This window comes from Sminthopsis crassicaudata, chromosome 2 (genome assembly GCF_048593235.1).
Source record: "Sminthopsis crassicaudata isolate SCR6 chromosome 2, ASM4859323v1, whole genome shotgun sequence".
In the NCBI taxonomy this organism is placed as follows: Eukaryota; Metazoa; Chordata; class Mammalia; order Dasyuromorphia; family Dasyuridae; genus Sminthopsis; species Sminthopsis crassicaudata.
In genome coordinates, this window is record NC_133618.1 from 16,411,711 (window position 1) to 16,428,766 (window position 17,056).

The 17,056-nt window shown below is 34.3% G+C and overlaps 1 pseudogene; it reads left to right on the top strand.

Annotated features, from left to right (window-relative positions):
• Positions 1-12,337: 12,337 nt before the first annotated feature.
• On the top strand, positions 12,338-13,417 carry LOC141553970 (glyceraldehyde-3-phosphate dehydrogenase pseudogene; annotated as a pseudogene).
• The last annotated feature ends 3,639 nt before the right edge of the window (positions 13,418-17,056 follow it).

The window sequence follows — 17,056 nt, forward strand, 5'->3', positions numbered from 1 at the left end:
TTGAATCACCCTCATCCTCTCACAAGATGAGAAGAAAACATCTACCAGAGGTAAAGCAAAGTTACATATTGTATTCTCAACACCATGAATTTCCAATTCCTTTTGGTTATAATATTTTAAAAAGTTTTCAGGATTTCAGGAGGTCAATGGATTTTGTCAACATCTATCCTATCCTTTAGTTTTAGGATATCAGTGCAAGTTTTTTTTTTCCTTTTTTTTTTTTTTTTTTATAATTTCTTAAAAGATGATGTCTAGGTTTATTTTTTAAAATCATAATATTCATATAGTCCAAGAAATTTTAAATGATCTCTCCTTATATCTATTTTACATATCCATATATCTAGGGTTGCATAAAAAAATTTCTTGGGCAAAAAGGGATCATAAGTATAAAAAGTTTAAGAACCGGGAGGGATCCTAAAAAAAAAAAAAAAAAAAAAAAAAAAAAAAAAAAAAAAAAAAAAGAGGGAGGGTTGCGCATCACAAGGGGGGTCTGTAAATCAAATATCGGGGAGGGGGATCAGGGGGGTCAAGGGAAAAAAGTATAATCTGGGGATAATACGATGGCAGGAAATACAGAATTAGTAATTTTAACTGTAAATGTAAATGGGATGAACGATCCCATCAAACGGAGACGGATAGCAGATTGGATCAAAAAGCAGAACCCTACAATATGTTGTCTACAGGAAACACACTTAAAGCAGGGAGATACATACAGAGTAAAGGTAAAAGGTTGGAACAGAGCTTATTATGCTTCAGGTAAAGCCAAAAAAGCAGGGGTAGCTATCCTTATCTCAGATCAAGCAAAAGCAGAAGTAGATCTCGTTAAAAAAGATAAGGAAGGAAACTATATCCTGCTGAAAGGTAGCATAAATAATGAAGCCATATCAATACTAAACATATATGCACCAAGTGGTATAGCATCTAACTTTCTAAAGGAAAAGTTAAGAGAACTGCAAGAAGAAATAGACAGTAAAACTATAATAGTGGGAGATCTCAACCTTGCACTCTCAGATTTAGACAAATCAAACCACAAAACAAACAAGAAAGAAATTAAAAAAGTAAATAGAACATTAGAAAAACTAGGTATGATAGACCTTTGGAGAAAACTGAATGGCAATAGGAAGGAATATACTTTCTTCTCAGCAGTTCATGGATCCTATACAAAAATTGACCATATATTAGGACATAAAGATCTCAAAATTAAATGTAGGAAGGCAGAAATAATAAATGCCTTCTTCTCAGATCACAATGCAATAAAAGCTACATTCAGTAAAAAGTTAGGGGTAAATAGACCAAAAAGTAATTGGAAACTGAATAATCTCATCTTAAAGAATGACTGGGTGAAAGAGCAAATTATAGAAACAATTAACAATTTCACCCAAGATAATGATAATGATGAGACATCATATCAAAATCTTTGGGATGCAGCTAAAGCAGTAATAAGGGGAAATTTTATATCTTTAGAGGCTTATTTGAAGAAAATTGAGAAAGAGAAGATTAACGAATTGGGCTTACAACTTAAAAGGCTAGAAAAAGACCAAATTATAAACCCCCAACCAAAAATTAAACTCGAAATACAAAAATTAAAAGGAGAAATCAATAAAATTGAAAGTAAAAAAACTATTGAATTAATAAATAAAACCAAGAGTTGGTTTTATGAAAAAGCCAATAAAATAGATAAACCTTTGGTAAATTTGATCAAAAAAAAGAAAGAGGAAAATCAAATTGATAGTCTTACAAATGAAAAGGGGGATCTTTCCACCAATGAAGAGGAAATTAGAGAAATAATAAGGAGTTACTTTGCCCAACTTTATGCCAATAAATTTGATAACTTAAGTGAAATGGATGACTTTCTGCAAAAATATAGGCTCCCTAGATTAACAGAGGAGGAGATAAATTGCTTAAATAGTCCCATTTCAGAAAAAGAAATAGAACAAGCTATTAATCAACTCCCCAGGAAAAAATCCCCAGGGCCAGATGGATTCACATGTGAATTCTACCAAACATTTAAAGAACAATTAGCCCCAATGTTATATAAATTATTTGAAAAAATAGGGGATGAAGGAGTCCTACCAAACTCCTTTTATGACACAGACATGGTACTGGTACCTAAACCTGGTAGATCAAAAACTGAGAAAGAAAATTATAGACCAATCTCCTTAATGAATATTGATGCTAAAATCTTAAATAAGATATTAGCAAAAAGACTTCAGAAAATCATCTCCAAGATAATACACTATGATCAAGTAGGATTTATTCCAGGAATGCAGGGCTGGTTTAATATTAGGAAAACTATTAATATAATTGACCATATTAATAATCAAATTAATAAGAACCATATGATCATCTCAATAGATGCAGAAAAAGCATTTGACAAAATCCAACATCCATTCCTACTAAAAACTCTTGAGAGTATAGGAATAAATGGATTATTCCTTAGAATAATCAGGAGTATATATTAAGACCGTCAGTAAGCATAATATGCAATAGAAATAAACTGCAACCTTTCCCAGTAAGATCAGGAGTGAAACAAGGTTGCCCACTATCACCATTACTATTCAATATAGTACTAGAAACGCTAGCCTCGGCAATAAGAGCCGAGAAAGAGATTCAAGGAATTAGAGTAGGAAATGAGGAAATCAAACTATCACTTTTTGCAGATGACATGATGGTATACTTAGAGAACCCCAAAGACTCTGCTAAAAAGCTACTAGAAATAATTCAAAATTTCAGCAAAGTGGCAGGATACAAAATAAATCCACATAAATCCTCGGCATTTTTATATATCACTAACAAAATGCAACAGCAAGAGATACAAAGAGAAATTCCATTCCAAACAAATGTTGAGAGTATAAAATATTTGGGAATCCATCTACCAAAGAAAAGTCAGGAATTATATGAGAAAAATTACAAAACACTTGCCACAAAAATAAAATCAGATTTAAATAATTGGAAAGACATTCAGTGCTCTTGGATAGGCCGAGCGAATATAATAAAGATGACAATACTCCCCAAACTAATCTATTTATTTAGTGCTATACCAATCAGACTCCCAAGAAAATATTTTAATGACCTAGAAAAAATAACAACAAAATTCATATGGAAGAATAAAAGGTCAAGAATTGCAAGGGAACTAATGAAAAAAAACTCAGAGGAAGGTGGTCTAAGTGTACCTGATCTAAAGCTATATTATATAGCAGCAGTCACCAAAACCATTTGGTATTGGCTACAAAATAGACCGGTAGATCAGTGGAACAGATTAGATACAAAGGACAAAAAAGGGTACATCTATAGCAATCTAATCTTTGACAAACCCAAAGATTCCAACATTAGGGATAAAAATTCATTATTCGGAAAAAACTGTTGGGAAAACTGGAAATTAGTATGGCAGAAATTAGATATGGATCCACACTTAACACCATATACCAAGATAAGATCAAAATGGGTCCATGATTTAGGCATAAAGAGGGAGATAATAAATAGATTAGAGGAACAGAGGATAATCTACCTCTCAGACTTGTGGAGGAGGAAGGAATTTATGACCAGAGGAGAACTAGAGATCATTATTGATCACAAAATAGAAGATTTTGATTACATCAAACTAAAAAGTTTCTGTACAAATAATACTAATGCAAACAAGATTAGAAGGGAAGTAACAAATTGGGAAAATATTTTTAAAAACAAAGGTTCTGACAAAGGTCTCATTTCCAAAATATATAGAGAACTGACCCAAATTTATAAGAAACCGAACCATTCTCCAATTGATAAATGGTCAAAGGATATGAACAGACAATTCTCAGAGGAAGAAATTGAAACTATATCCACTCACATGAAAGAGTGTTCCAAATCACTACTGATCAGAGAAATGCAAATTAAGACCACTCTGAGATACCACTACACACCTGTCAGATTGGCTAAGATGACAGGAACAAATAATGACAAATGTTGGAGGGGATGTGGGGAAACTGGGACACTAATACATTGCTGGTGGAGTTGTGAAAGAATCCAGCCATTCTGGAGAGCAATCTGGAATTATGCCCAAAAAGTTATCAAACTGTGCATACCCTTTGACCCAGCAGCGTTACTACTGGGATTATATCCCAAAGAAATACTAAAGAGCAGAAAGAGACATATATGTGCCAAAATGTTTGTGGCAGCTCTTTTTGTTGTAGCTAGAAACTGGAGGATGAATGGATGTCCATCAGTTGGAGAATGGTTGGGTAAATTGTGGTATATGAAGGTTATGGAATATTATTGCTCGGTAAGAAATGACCAGCAGGAGGAATACAGAGAGGCCTGGAGAGACTTAAATCAACTGATGCTGAGTGAAATGAGCAGAACCAGAAGATCACTGTACACTTCAACAACAATACTGTATGAGGATGTATTCTGATGGAAGTGGAAATCTTCAACATAAAGAAGATCCAACTCACTTCCAGTTGATCAATGATGGACAGAGGTAGCTGCACCCAGAGAAGAAACACTGGGAGGGGAATGAAAATTGTTAGCACTAATATCTGTCTGCCCAGGTTGCATGTACCTTCGGATTCTAATTTTTATTGTGCAACAAGAAAATGATATTCGCACACATGTATTGTACCTAGACTATATTGTAACACATGTAAAATGTATGGTATTGCCTGTCGTCGGGGGGAGGGAATAGAGGGAGGGGGGGTAAATTGGAAAAATGAATACAAGGGATAATATTATAAAATATATATATATATAAAAAAAAAAAAGAATATATACCAGAATAATGGAACATTATGAGATTATGAAGGAAGTGATATCAAAATTATATTTTAAATTACACATAAATGGAAAAAAAAAAAAAAATCCAAAAAAAAAAAAAAAAAAAAAAAAAAAAAAAAAAAAAAGTTTAAGAACCTCTGGTCTAGGGATTATGATTATTTCTCTAAATTCTGATCATTTTTGCATTAACTGAGGGAAACATAACCTGAAGTTTCATATTCAAGCATTGCTCTCTTTCCCAACTGATGAGAGATCTACAATGAAAACACATAGTAGGTATTCAAGAAAACAATTGATTGAAAATAATCGCAAATAGAAATCAGAGAAAGTGTATCTGCCTCTCTATCACAGTGAAAGTTCTTTTTTTTCCACGAGACCAAGCTGATTCTACTCAGTCAAAAAAATCTTAGAATTCACATGATAGATGTTCCCCAAAGTCTTTATAATTGCAAACTAGAGTTAAAGTATAATGGAGAATGCCATTTACTTTCATTTTGGATTTTTTCTCAGAAACTTCCCTTTTTGGAATCTGAAGCTTGGTTAATCTTCCTTCTTCTATTTCATAACTGAAAGAAGTCTTGGAATCTGCAGAGACTCAGTGAGTCAATGAAAATTTAAGCTCTCTTCTCCATCATGCTCTCATTCTGTTCAACTCTTACTCCATCTCCCCTTATACAGGCATGAGGAATTGATCTCCATCAAGAATTAGAGAACTATTACAATAGGTTCAAAGACCTAGGTTACAGATATATGAAATGGTTTGGAAAATGCTAGCAATAGTAGTAGCAAAATAATAATAATTATTGTTAGGGATCATAGACTTGCCAAGATAGCCAAGATAATTTATTATATTTTTTTTTAAAAAGAGATAAGATGCTTATATAGATGTGGAGAATAGATTGTTTGACTCTGTCAAACAATTTAGATTCTCTAAAGACCTGAACAGAAGAGGAATGCAAAAACAGGGCCAAAGATAAAAAAGTTTTACATTATCCTGTGAAAATGTTAAGAAATCTTACTCACAATGAATGAATGAGGATATGGAGAGCCAAGGGACTTTTCAATTCATATTCTATGATTCTGTGTCACCAAATAAGGTTATTTAAAAAAAAAAATAAGGAACTTACTAGGAAAATAAAGTTTAATAAAAGGGATAAAGATATGTTACAAATGCTAACTAATGATGGAAACAAACAAAACAGCTTGACTCCTACTTTGATTTTATTTCTATTAAGTCAAGCTGAACTAAGTGAGACCACACAGAAAAAAAAAAATAGCAGATGGCACAGCTAAGTACCTGTTTATGATCTTTGCAATGTTGTAGAGAATAACAGACTCAATATAGGACACAAGAAAGAAAATAATTTGGTTTTCCCCATGGGGAGAGTGGGAAGAAGTGACAGATTAAAATCTAGTGACCAGATAGCTTTGCTTTGTTTTCTGGGGGAACTTTTTTTTATTATATTAATAAAGGGATCATAAGGGAATTCCTAGAAAAGGAATGTATGAGATCAGAGAGCAGTCGAAATTTTGTCAGGAAGAGGTTGTGTGGAAGGAATATTTATATATTTTAGAGACAAAGCAATTCAACTGATATGTTAGGGGAAACTGATAGTTTATATATAGACATATATTTTTCAAAGAATTTGACAAAATATATCTAGCTATTCTTTTGGATAAAGTGGAAAGATGTGAGATAGAGAAGAATATGATATGATGGAGTTCAATCAATGTGAATATTTGTCTACCCAAAGGAATAACATTACTGTTTTGAATTTAAGGGGAAAGAAAATGGCTTGTTGGTGAATTTTGACCAATATTCTTTCCTTCCTTTATTTCATTTATAATTGATTTGGGTAAATGATTAGATTACATATTAATTAAAATTTCAAAAAAATAATTTTAAAAGTAGGAGACATCAGAAAATAGAATGAGGATTCAAAAACAAATTCCATAGGCTAAAACATCAGTTTAAATTGAATATTAATAATAATAGGAAACATTTCTATCGGTCTGAAGTTCATAAAGTACCTTATATAAGTTAAGGCATTTGATCTTCTCATTAATCCCATTATGTGCCAATTTCTAGGAGAGGTTTAGTACTGGAGTTTCACAATCTATTAAGTGTCTGAAATCACATTTGAATTTAGGTCTTCCTTATTTGAAGGACATTTCTTTATATATATATATATATATATATATATATATATATATATATATATATATGATACAATTATCTCAATGAGATAAATTAAAATAAGGTCAAATATAGGTTTTTCCATATGGGCGAAAATTTCCCAAGGTCAAGATTAATATAGCAGTTTGTCAGTGGGGGTAAAGAAAAATCCTAGGGTTTTAGAAGAATGCAAACTCAATATTACATAATGGTATGATATAACAGACCAGTAAAATAATGCTGTTTTTAGGCTTAAGACAAGTATGATGTCTGAGATGAAGGAGGTTATTATCTTATTGTCTTCTGCTCTGGTCAGATTGTATCTAGTTGGCTTCTAATGTCCTTCACAGCTCTGAGATCCTGTGAATTTCAAATAGCAAATGGTATCTAGCTACTTCAAAAGATCAAAAGACCTGAAATTTCTAGTCGCCATAGAATTCCACTGTGACTACTGAAACAATATTTGGTTAATAGTGATGCATCTATTGATGCTCTAATCTTGAAAAATGGAAAGGGACCAAGAGCTAGGACATGATTATATGATATTTTGATTTTCAATAAAATAGCTAAACATTTTTACTCTGTTCATCAGACTAAATACTCTTTATCCTGCTCATCAATTTAAATGTTTGTTATAATGAAGATATTCTAACACTGTCATATCCCAATGGTTCTGTGACATCTAATTGATATGTTTATTTATGCAAATGATGGAGACTGCAAGTCCTGGAAGGTTGAATAATCTTTGTGAATCATCTCTTCCATAATATACTATAAATCTGGCAAAGGTTTCTATTAAATATTCTGAGAACTTCTTTTCGTTCTCTTGAAATTGTTGGTTTATCCATGAAATATGCAGCCCATTCTCCATGATTTTGTCCCTTTCACAAAGCCATACAACAATTCCTCATGGTGTTGTGCTGGTTCTTTAAGCCAACCGTGTTTTACGTATACATAGTTTATATCAAAATATGTTTTGAGTAGAGTTATTTTAATAGATTGGGCCTGATTTTCAAGGATCAGTGCACCAAAGTACAGAGAGGCTTATCAAGGCCACTTTATGATAAATTATATGGCCATGGAAACAGGAATGAATATAGATAAAGTTACAATAAAATCCAGCATATTTATTTTAAAGTGGTATAGGATAGCAAGTTTTGTTGACTTTAAAATTATTTCAATAGATTAATAGGAATATATATATATATATGTGTGTGTGTGTGTGTGTGAGAGAGAGAGAGAGAGAGAGAGAGAGAGAGAGAGAGAGAGAGAGTGTAAAATAAATAAAAAATCAAGTCAAAGACTAAATTTAAAATTCTCTGCCAATTAAAAAACAAAAAACTCTTCTAGGATTCTGACTTTTTCCCCCACACCAGATTTTTTCCACATATTGCTCTTTTATATGTATTCTATTATTTGTACATATTGTTCTTCTGTCTTTTTGCTGTTGCTTGCACACAGTGATGCACTTCCCAAATACCATACCTTTGCATTGACTATCCCCATGTCTTTAATTTTCTATCTAGTTTCCTTTAAAAATTAGATAAAGCACACTCTCTAAATAAGGCGTTGCTGATTTGTCTAACTCCTAAAAGTCTTTCTAACCCCCCCAATAATTTCATGTATATGAACATATATATGTACATATGTGCATATGTAACATGTGTATATAGATGATATGTACATGAATCTAATTTTTATGAAGTTATGTATTATTGATAGAGCTAGGTATTGAGGTATAAATCTATCAATCTATCCTTTTTCTGTAGTATATAAAATTCTTGAAGACAAGAACGGTCTGGGGAAATAGATGAAGGGAATAATCATTTAAATAGTGCCGGGCCTACTATGTACCAGGAAGTCTACTAGTTGTTCAATCTTTTCAGTCATGTCTGTCTGTGATCTAGTTTGGATTTTCTTGACCAGGATATTTGAGGAGTTTGCCATTTTTTTCTGCAGCTCAATTTTCAGATGAGGAACTGAGGTAAATAGGGTAAAGTGACTTACAGCCACTAAGAACATGAGATTGGATATGAAGTCAGATCCTCCTGTCTTCTGGTCCAGAACTCTATCCATGGCACCAGTTACCAACCCCAAAACCTCTGCTAAGGGCTTTCGATCTTAAAACATTATTTCATGAGATCCACATAAACATCCCACAAGGTAAGTGCTGTTTTTATTTTCATTGAGGAAACTGAAGCAAACAGAGTTAAGTGACTTATCCAGTATCACCCATGAAGTGATTGAAGCTGAATTTGTACTCATTTTCTTGATGCTAGGTCCAGTGCACTACTGACTCTTAGAGTGACCCATGGTAGATCAATAATAAATGTGTGATAATTGATAGAAGTATAGAATAGAGAAGATCTGCCTGAGTGGTAATGTCTCTACCAAAAAGACCCTGGAATTTTAATTGAGAGACTTAACTAGATGTTGATCTTAGAAGTTATCTAAACTCACATTGCAATTTTATAAATGTAAGAATGGAAGCCCAGAGAGATTAATTGATAAGGTTATGAGAGCACATATTATGTCTGTTTCATGGAGAAATGAAAAAGATCAGTATCTTGGCTTTCAGCATAGTGATGCTACTTTATCTCTTTGATATAAATTGTATGCCCTTTAATCTTTGGTGGGCAGAAGGGTTGGAAAGGAATCTTTGGGGGAAGGGTAGTTCTGGGTCTTAAACACTTTTCATCTCTGGAAGGCATTCCACCCTCTAATAGGGGAAACTCTCAGATAATTAATCTCATTCCATTGGAAACCTTGACCTGGGGAATGGTCAGCTCCTCTGTTGAGTTGAAGATCAGTCCCTCAAACTGCTCTCCAGCTCTGGGCCAGGGCAAACCCCATAAAACCAAAGGCCTATCAGTCCATCTCTGCTAATTCCTAATCAGGAATACCCACTGAGTTGCTTCTCAGTGTAAATCCATTTTAGCAAAAGTCCTACCAGGAGTTTGTCTACTAAGAAAGTTGTCGTCTTAGCAGAATAAATCCATTCTTGCCACAAACCTCTTGCCTGTATCTGTTAAACTTTGTGAATTCTTTAGCAAAGCCTGCTGACAGGCCGGGGGATCCCATTGCTGTCAGGGGATCTCTCAATCCTCAGTTCTCACACTCAACACCTTCAATAGCCTATGCCCATAAAGTTCATCTTGAGTTAGCACTGTGATCTAGATGCCAATTCAATCTTGCATACTCTTAAGTAATATATATTTTCCATGGGGAGAAGGAGGAGAAGGAGGAGAAGGAGGAGAAGGAGGAGAAGGAGGAGAAGGAGGAGAAGGAGGAGAAGGAGGAGAAGGAGGAGAAGGAGGAGAAGGAGAAGGAGGAGGAGAAGGAGCTTTTAACACTATTCCCCATTGAATTAGAGTTCACAAATTTGTCATGTAATAAATATTTCTTAAATGCCTACTATAGGAAAGACACAAGTCATCTGGGGATATAAATATAAAGAATGGATCTATTTCTCTTCTCAAGGAGTTTCAAATTTCTTTGTGGAAAACTATGTTCAGTTCTGGAAATGTATTTGAACAGACCCAATAAGTCTCTGGATGCTAAAAGGGCATCTCAAGCAAAGCAACCATCACACTACAAGAAATTAAATGGAAAAATTAAATGGAAATTAGGACCCATGAAGAATGGTAGAAAGAATGAGAAAATCTTTAATATATGTTTGTACATGGTTTGATGGGTTGCAAAAAAAAAAAAAAAAGAAAAAGAAAAAAAAAAGAAATTTAGGAATGAGATTAAATATCTTATTGTTAAAAGGATTGTCTTTTAAGAAATATTAGACTTATTCATTGTGGTTGTGTATGGCAGAAATGGAATCAATGAATGTAGATTCTCGTAGCCAGATTGTAACTGAATAAATAATTTTACAAAGGATATAACAAGAATACAAATTTATGTAGACTTCTAGATTGTCACAAAATAAAGCTTCTCTATCTAGTACTTCTCATATGGAAATATAATGATGGATAATGACTTCCATTCCAGTGACTTGATCTAAGATTTTGCTGTCTGAGAAGCTTAGTATGAATTCCACTTGGCCTACATCACAAAGGTACTTTAGTAGCCCAAGTCATTTTACTTATCTGGACCTCTGTTTCCTTATTTATAACATTAGGGAAGTGAACTAAAGGAATGAGCCTTGAGGAAGATTCTATTTCCATGATTTCCCTTACAATCTTTCTTTTTGCTTGTAAAATAAAGAAGTAACTTACAGAACTTCTCAAGTCTCCAAATCTGTGATGCTATAATCTCTACTATGCATTCATAATTTGGGTGATGCTGCTTAAAACAAAGAAAGAAAGAAACCTTTGTCAATGTGAAAAACAAACTAGAGTTAAGTTCCCACAGAACAGTTAGAATTGAATTTCTCTGAAGGCATAAGCAGATTATGAGAAACCCTGAAAAGCTAAGTTTCTACAAAATGTTGTAAGCCTCAAGGTGATGTAAGATAATAAGTATTTCTAACCAATGAACTTTCAGGAGAAGAAACTCACTTGACCAAACTTTTGATAAAGATGTCTAGGCCAGAAACTGATCGATCTCCTTTAAAGAGATTCAAGAATTTTTATTTATTGAACTTGCTTAATAAGCCTAATGCATATAAGCTGACACACCCTGAATAAAATTAGAAACTCATTAACAAAACATGGATATATGAATAGGGAAGGGGAACATGTGTAAGTAGTAGCATATAAGAGATGGTGCAACCCTAAGGGGAATGTACCAATTCATTCTTTGGGGGAGGAACTGTGAAGAAATAACAGCATTAAGGTTATTTATGTGTGGTAAGGAAATGGTGAGGGGTCACCATTTAATAAAAAAAGCTGGGGAGATCTCTAGAGTAAAGCAAAGTTTATTTTATATTCCCACCCTTCCAGCAGACAATCAAAGAGAGGAAGCAGCTCCTGTGGGCAGGACAGCCCCTTTATACCCTAACACAAACACCGCCTCCCGCCACTGACCCTCATCCTCATTGGCTGAGAGTCTTACATTCTAAATGAGAAATCTACCCAAGAAATTGAACTTGACCAATAAGTACATAGTTGCCCATATTTGACTGAAATAGGGAGGAGATTGTGTCATGGGAGGATAGCAGGAAGGGGACTCCATTATGCCCTTCAATCAATGCTCAATGTCCTTCAGGCCTACTCAAACTCTGAAGTAGATGAAGCCTTACTCGATTTTCACAACTGTCTTGAAAGATCTCACCTCATCTCATTCATTTACTTCTGTATTTAGTGCTCCCCCTTCCCATCAAAGGGGTGGGTGGACCTGGCTTCTGGCCTGAAATATTCAATTCCTCTGAATTTTCTCTCTCAATAAAATTCGGGCTCTCAGCTTCTCTCCCAAGCTTGCTGCTAGGATCCGCTGCTTTGCGAACATCCCTGAGACAAGATGGTGAAGGTCGGAGTCAATGGATTTGGCTGTATCAGATGCCTGGTGACCCGTGCTGCCTTCTGCTCAAGCGGAGTAGACATTGTGGCCATTAATGACCCCTTCATTGACCTTAATTACATGGTTTATATGTTCCAATATGATTCCACCCATGGCAAGTTCAATGGCACTGTCAAGGCTGAGAATGGAAAGCTGGTGATCAATGGAAAGGCCATTACCATCTTCCAGGAGCGGGATCCCACCAACATTAAATGGGGAGATGCTGGAGCCAAATACATTGTGGAGTCCACTGGAGTGTTTACCACCATGGAGAAGGCCGGGGCTCACTTGAAGGGTGGAGCTAAGCGTGTCATCATTTCTGCACCTTCTGCTGATGCCCCCATGTTTGTGATGGGAGTGAACCATGAGAAATACGATAATTCCCTTAAGATTGTCAGCAATGCCTCCTGCACTACCAACTGCTTGGCCCCCTTGCCCAAAGTCATTCATGACAACTTTGGCATTGTGGAAGGACTCATGACCACAGTTCATGCCATCACTGCTACTCAGAAGACAGTTGATGGCCCCTCCGGCAAGCTGTGGCGTGATGGGCGTGGTGCTGCTCAGAACATCATCCCTGCTTCCACTGGTGCTGCTAAGGCTGTAGGCAAGGTCATCCCTGAGCTGAACGGAAAGCTCACAGGCATGGCTTTCCGAGTTCCTACTCCCAACGTATCCATTGTGGATCTGACCTGCCGCCTGGAGAAACCTGCCAAATATGATGACATCAAGAAAGTGGTGAAGCAAGCATCAGAAGGACCCTTGAAGGGCATCTTGGGCTACACAGAGGACCAGGTTGTATCCTGTGACTTCAACAGCAACACCCACTCTTCCACCTTTGATGCTGGGGCTGGCATTGCCCTCAATGACCATTTTGTCAAGCTCATTTCCTGGTACGACAATGAGTATGGTTATAGCAACCGTGTAGTGGACCTCATGGTCTACATGGCCTCCAAGGAGTAAAGTGGGAAGCCATGGATCTTCATCCCCAGCCAAAAAAAGTTGTTCCACCACTGGAGAGCCCACATCCCTAACCTATGTTCCTATACTGGGGATTTCATGCCCCATTCACATCATTGTCCTACAGCCACCCCTGTAGTAAGTGGGAGAAGCCTAGAGTGTCCTATATTGTGTACCATCAATAAAGTCATCTTATTTCAGTGTGAAAAAAAATAATAATAATAATAAAATTCCTTTGTTAACTGACTTTTGGAGTCAGTTTGTTTCTAACAAATGCAATTTAACTTGGAAAGCATACCACATATTTGCATAGAGACTGAGTATTTTCAACATGCAGAAATAATATATATATATATATATATAATGTGTGTATGTATATATATGTGTGTGTGTCTATATATGTGTATGTGTATATATGCATGTGTATATATGTGTATATATATGTTATATATGTGTATATATAATATATGTAGTATATATGTATATATATGTATATATACATATACATGTATATATATGTGTGTGTATATACATATATATATATATATATATGTTTATATATATATATATATATACTTTCCAATTTCTATCCAGACTGATGTTATTTTGAGAAGAACTTTTCTTTTCCTCCACTTTATTTCAGTCCTTACTTTTCCTTCCTCTCTCAACCCCAGAACCCATATCCTGAGATCTTCATCATAGGATCTAAGACTTGGAAGGAATCTCCAATATTTTGTATAATCTTTATGTGATAGCTTATTAATTTTCTTTATAGCGTTCATAATTATTGATATAACTAGTTTCTGCTTAAAGCTGCTATTATTTGTTGTATATATAGTCTTGTCATATACCTACTAAAAGAAACAAATGTGGACTAATGGGCTCACATCTATTTAATACAATTAAATTCAGTGCACCAATATGCATTTAAGTATGTACCTAGTTTGTTCAAAGGAGTTTTCCTAGATGAATGAGTTGAAATGAATGAAGAGTCTCATGAGAGTGTAGTTTGCACCAATTCCCTAATTATATCTTGGGACTAGCTATAGCCTAAAGTCACAGGTGTTTGATTATCTTAGATAATCATTTCCCTTTTGCTAATTCCCTGAGCATTTTTTCATTTGCATTAAGTTTCTAATATAATAAAGAGTATTTCATTGGCTAGTATTCTTTTTCTCTGGGTGGATTAAAATGTAAATCCTACTCTCAGCCAATGGGAAAAAAGGGTCATGAAGGGAAGGGCATCCTCATTAGGGTCTATATAGTCCTGTGTTTTGCAGTTTGCACTTTGTACTGCTCTACTGACAACACCTCATATGTTGGAAGTTGTCCTTTCTTGGAAATCATAATAAATCCTTTTTGTTTTTTACCTTGAGAGTCTCTGATTTTAATTTGGGTAAGGGTTGTATCCCATACACTAAAAACTGGGTTTCTAAAAATAAGAAACATTCCAATATTGCTAGCTCAATTACTCAGACTCATGTTTAAAGCCTTATCTATCTATCTGTCCATCCCTCTATTCCTGTCCCTTTGTCCATCCTCCTATCCATCCAACCAGTCCTCCATCCATACATCCATTTATTATCTATTCAATCCCTTTTGTGTATGTTTGAGTGCTCTTGATAATGTGTTGTTAAGTCATATACTGCTAATACAAACCATGCATTTTCTCCACCCTAATAACCTGTATACTCAGAAAATTATCCTCTTAATAGAAAATCATCTTTTTTCAATTATAAAATGAGGGGGTTGGACTGATTGACATCTATAGTCCCTTCAACTGCAGAGCTATGATCAAGGGATCGAAAGATTTCCAGAATGCAAGACATTACTGACTAGGTCTGAAATGATAAACATTGTTCACAAGGTAAATGCTGAGCACTGTGGAGCCTATTCCAAATGTAGACAGTTTTTTTTTTTTGTTTGTTTGTTTTTTTGTTTTTGTTTTTTTTTTTTTTTACTTTTTCCCAGCTGCTTTTGACATCATGAAATTTGCCCCCCTCTGTTTATTCAATGGCAGGCCAGAAATTGGAATACTTGAGAACCCTCTTTGTTACAATCAAGAACTGAAAAGTGAGTTTCCAATTCAAATTTACTGACTTTAAAAGTAATGAATGCACATCCCAAAGCAATTTGATAATCCAAAGAGCTTCCCCTGTTTACAGAGTTAGGAGGTTTGGAAATTGGAGATATGCAAATATACTTTGCAGATGAAGGACCTAGAGTGAGACAAATAAAATCTCTACCTTGGATTGGCTTTATTTGTATTAGAAAGAGAGCAAGAATCTGGTTAAACTGGTGGCAGCGATAATTACCCATCCTGAGTTTAGTTTGCCCCTATCAGATTTTTCAGCCCACACCTCTACATGGAGAAAGAAAGTGAGACAAAATTTTATAAACACAGCAGCTGAGGCCCTAGACTTGTAATGAGGAAAACCTGAATTCAGATATTGCCTTTTTAACTTACTAGGTAATGGAATACTAAGCAATATATTTAATATTTCTTGGACTTACTTATCTGTAAAATTGGGGAAAACAGTAGCACCTACTTCACAGAATTGTTGAAATAGTTAAATGAAAAAAATATATACATAAAGCAATTTGCAAATCTTAAAGGGCTTTATAAATTTTAGCTTTTGCTGCTGCTGCTACTACTATTACTACTACTAGTAAAAAACAGGGAGAGTCCAATAAACTTATAATTATTAGACAACCATTAGCTGGTTCACAGTTTAACCTTCAAATATAAAATTTGGGGAAGTATATTTATTGTTGTACATTCATAAACTAAAATGAAATATCTAAATGAGAACTAATCCTGATTTATTTTGAAAAAAAAAAAAAGATTTCTTTAAAGAAAAGACCCTCATCATGTTAAATGATCAGAACCATCCTGCTTTTTTTTTTTTTCCCCTAATATTTTACAACTGGTCAGAACCAGTTTTCCCCTAATACTTTACATCTTGGTTGAGAATCCATTTCTAATGTCATTAAAAACTTTAGTAGTAGCAGACTTTATCCTACATTCTTATAAGAGAAAAGACTGAAAAAATGGAATTGTAGTTTTGTATTAATGCCTAGTTTAGTGCTTGATCTTTCTTAGGAATTAAGAATCTTGGCTCTCAGTAAGCTTAAAATATATTGAATTAGTATATACATCTGTCTGTCTGTCTGTGTCTGTCTGTCTGTCTGTCTATCTATACATAGATATATATGTATATATATATATCTATACATACATATATATCTCTATATAGATATATGTATATATCTATACATACGTATATATACACATATATATGTATATATACCTATGTATATATGTATATATATATGTATACATATATGTATATATGTGTATATATACATATGTATATATATATATATATGTATATATATGTATATATACATATATACGTATATACATATAAAACCCAACTTCAAGGGATCCCTCTACTCTGCATAGGTATACACTCCAATAGTGAAGGCTTTCACTATTCTTATTTTTTTTTCAATTATTTTAATAGTTTTATATGAATCCTTAATATAGAAAATGACTTTGACAATCCAGTAGGTAGTACAATGTTGCATCTGAAGTCAGGAAGCCCGGAGTTCAAATTTAGTTTTAGGCATGTTTTAGCACTCTAACTCTGGGCAACAAAATTATTTGAAATTGAACAACAATTTAAATTCTTAGATTTTTCTGCCTCAGTGTCGTTA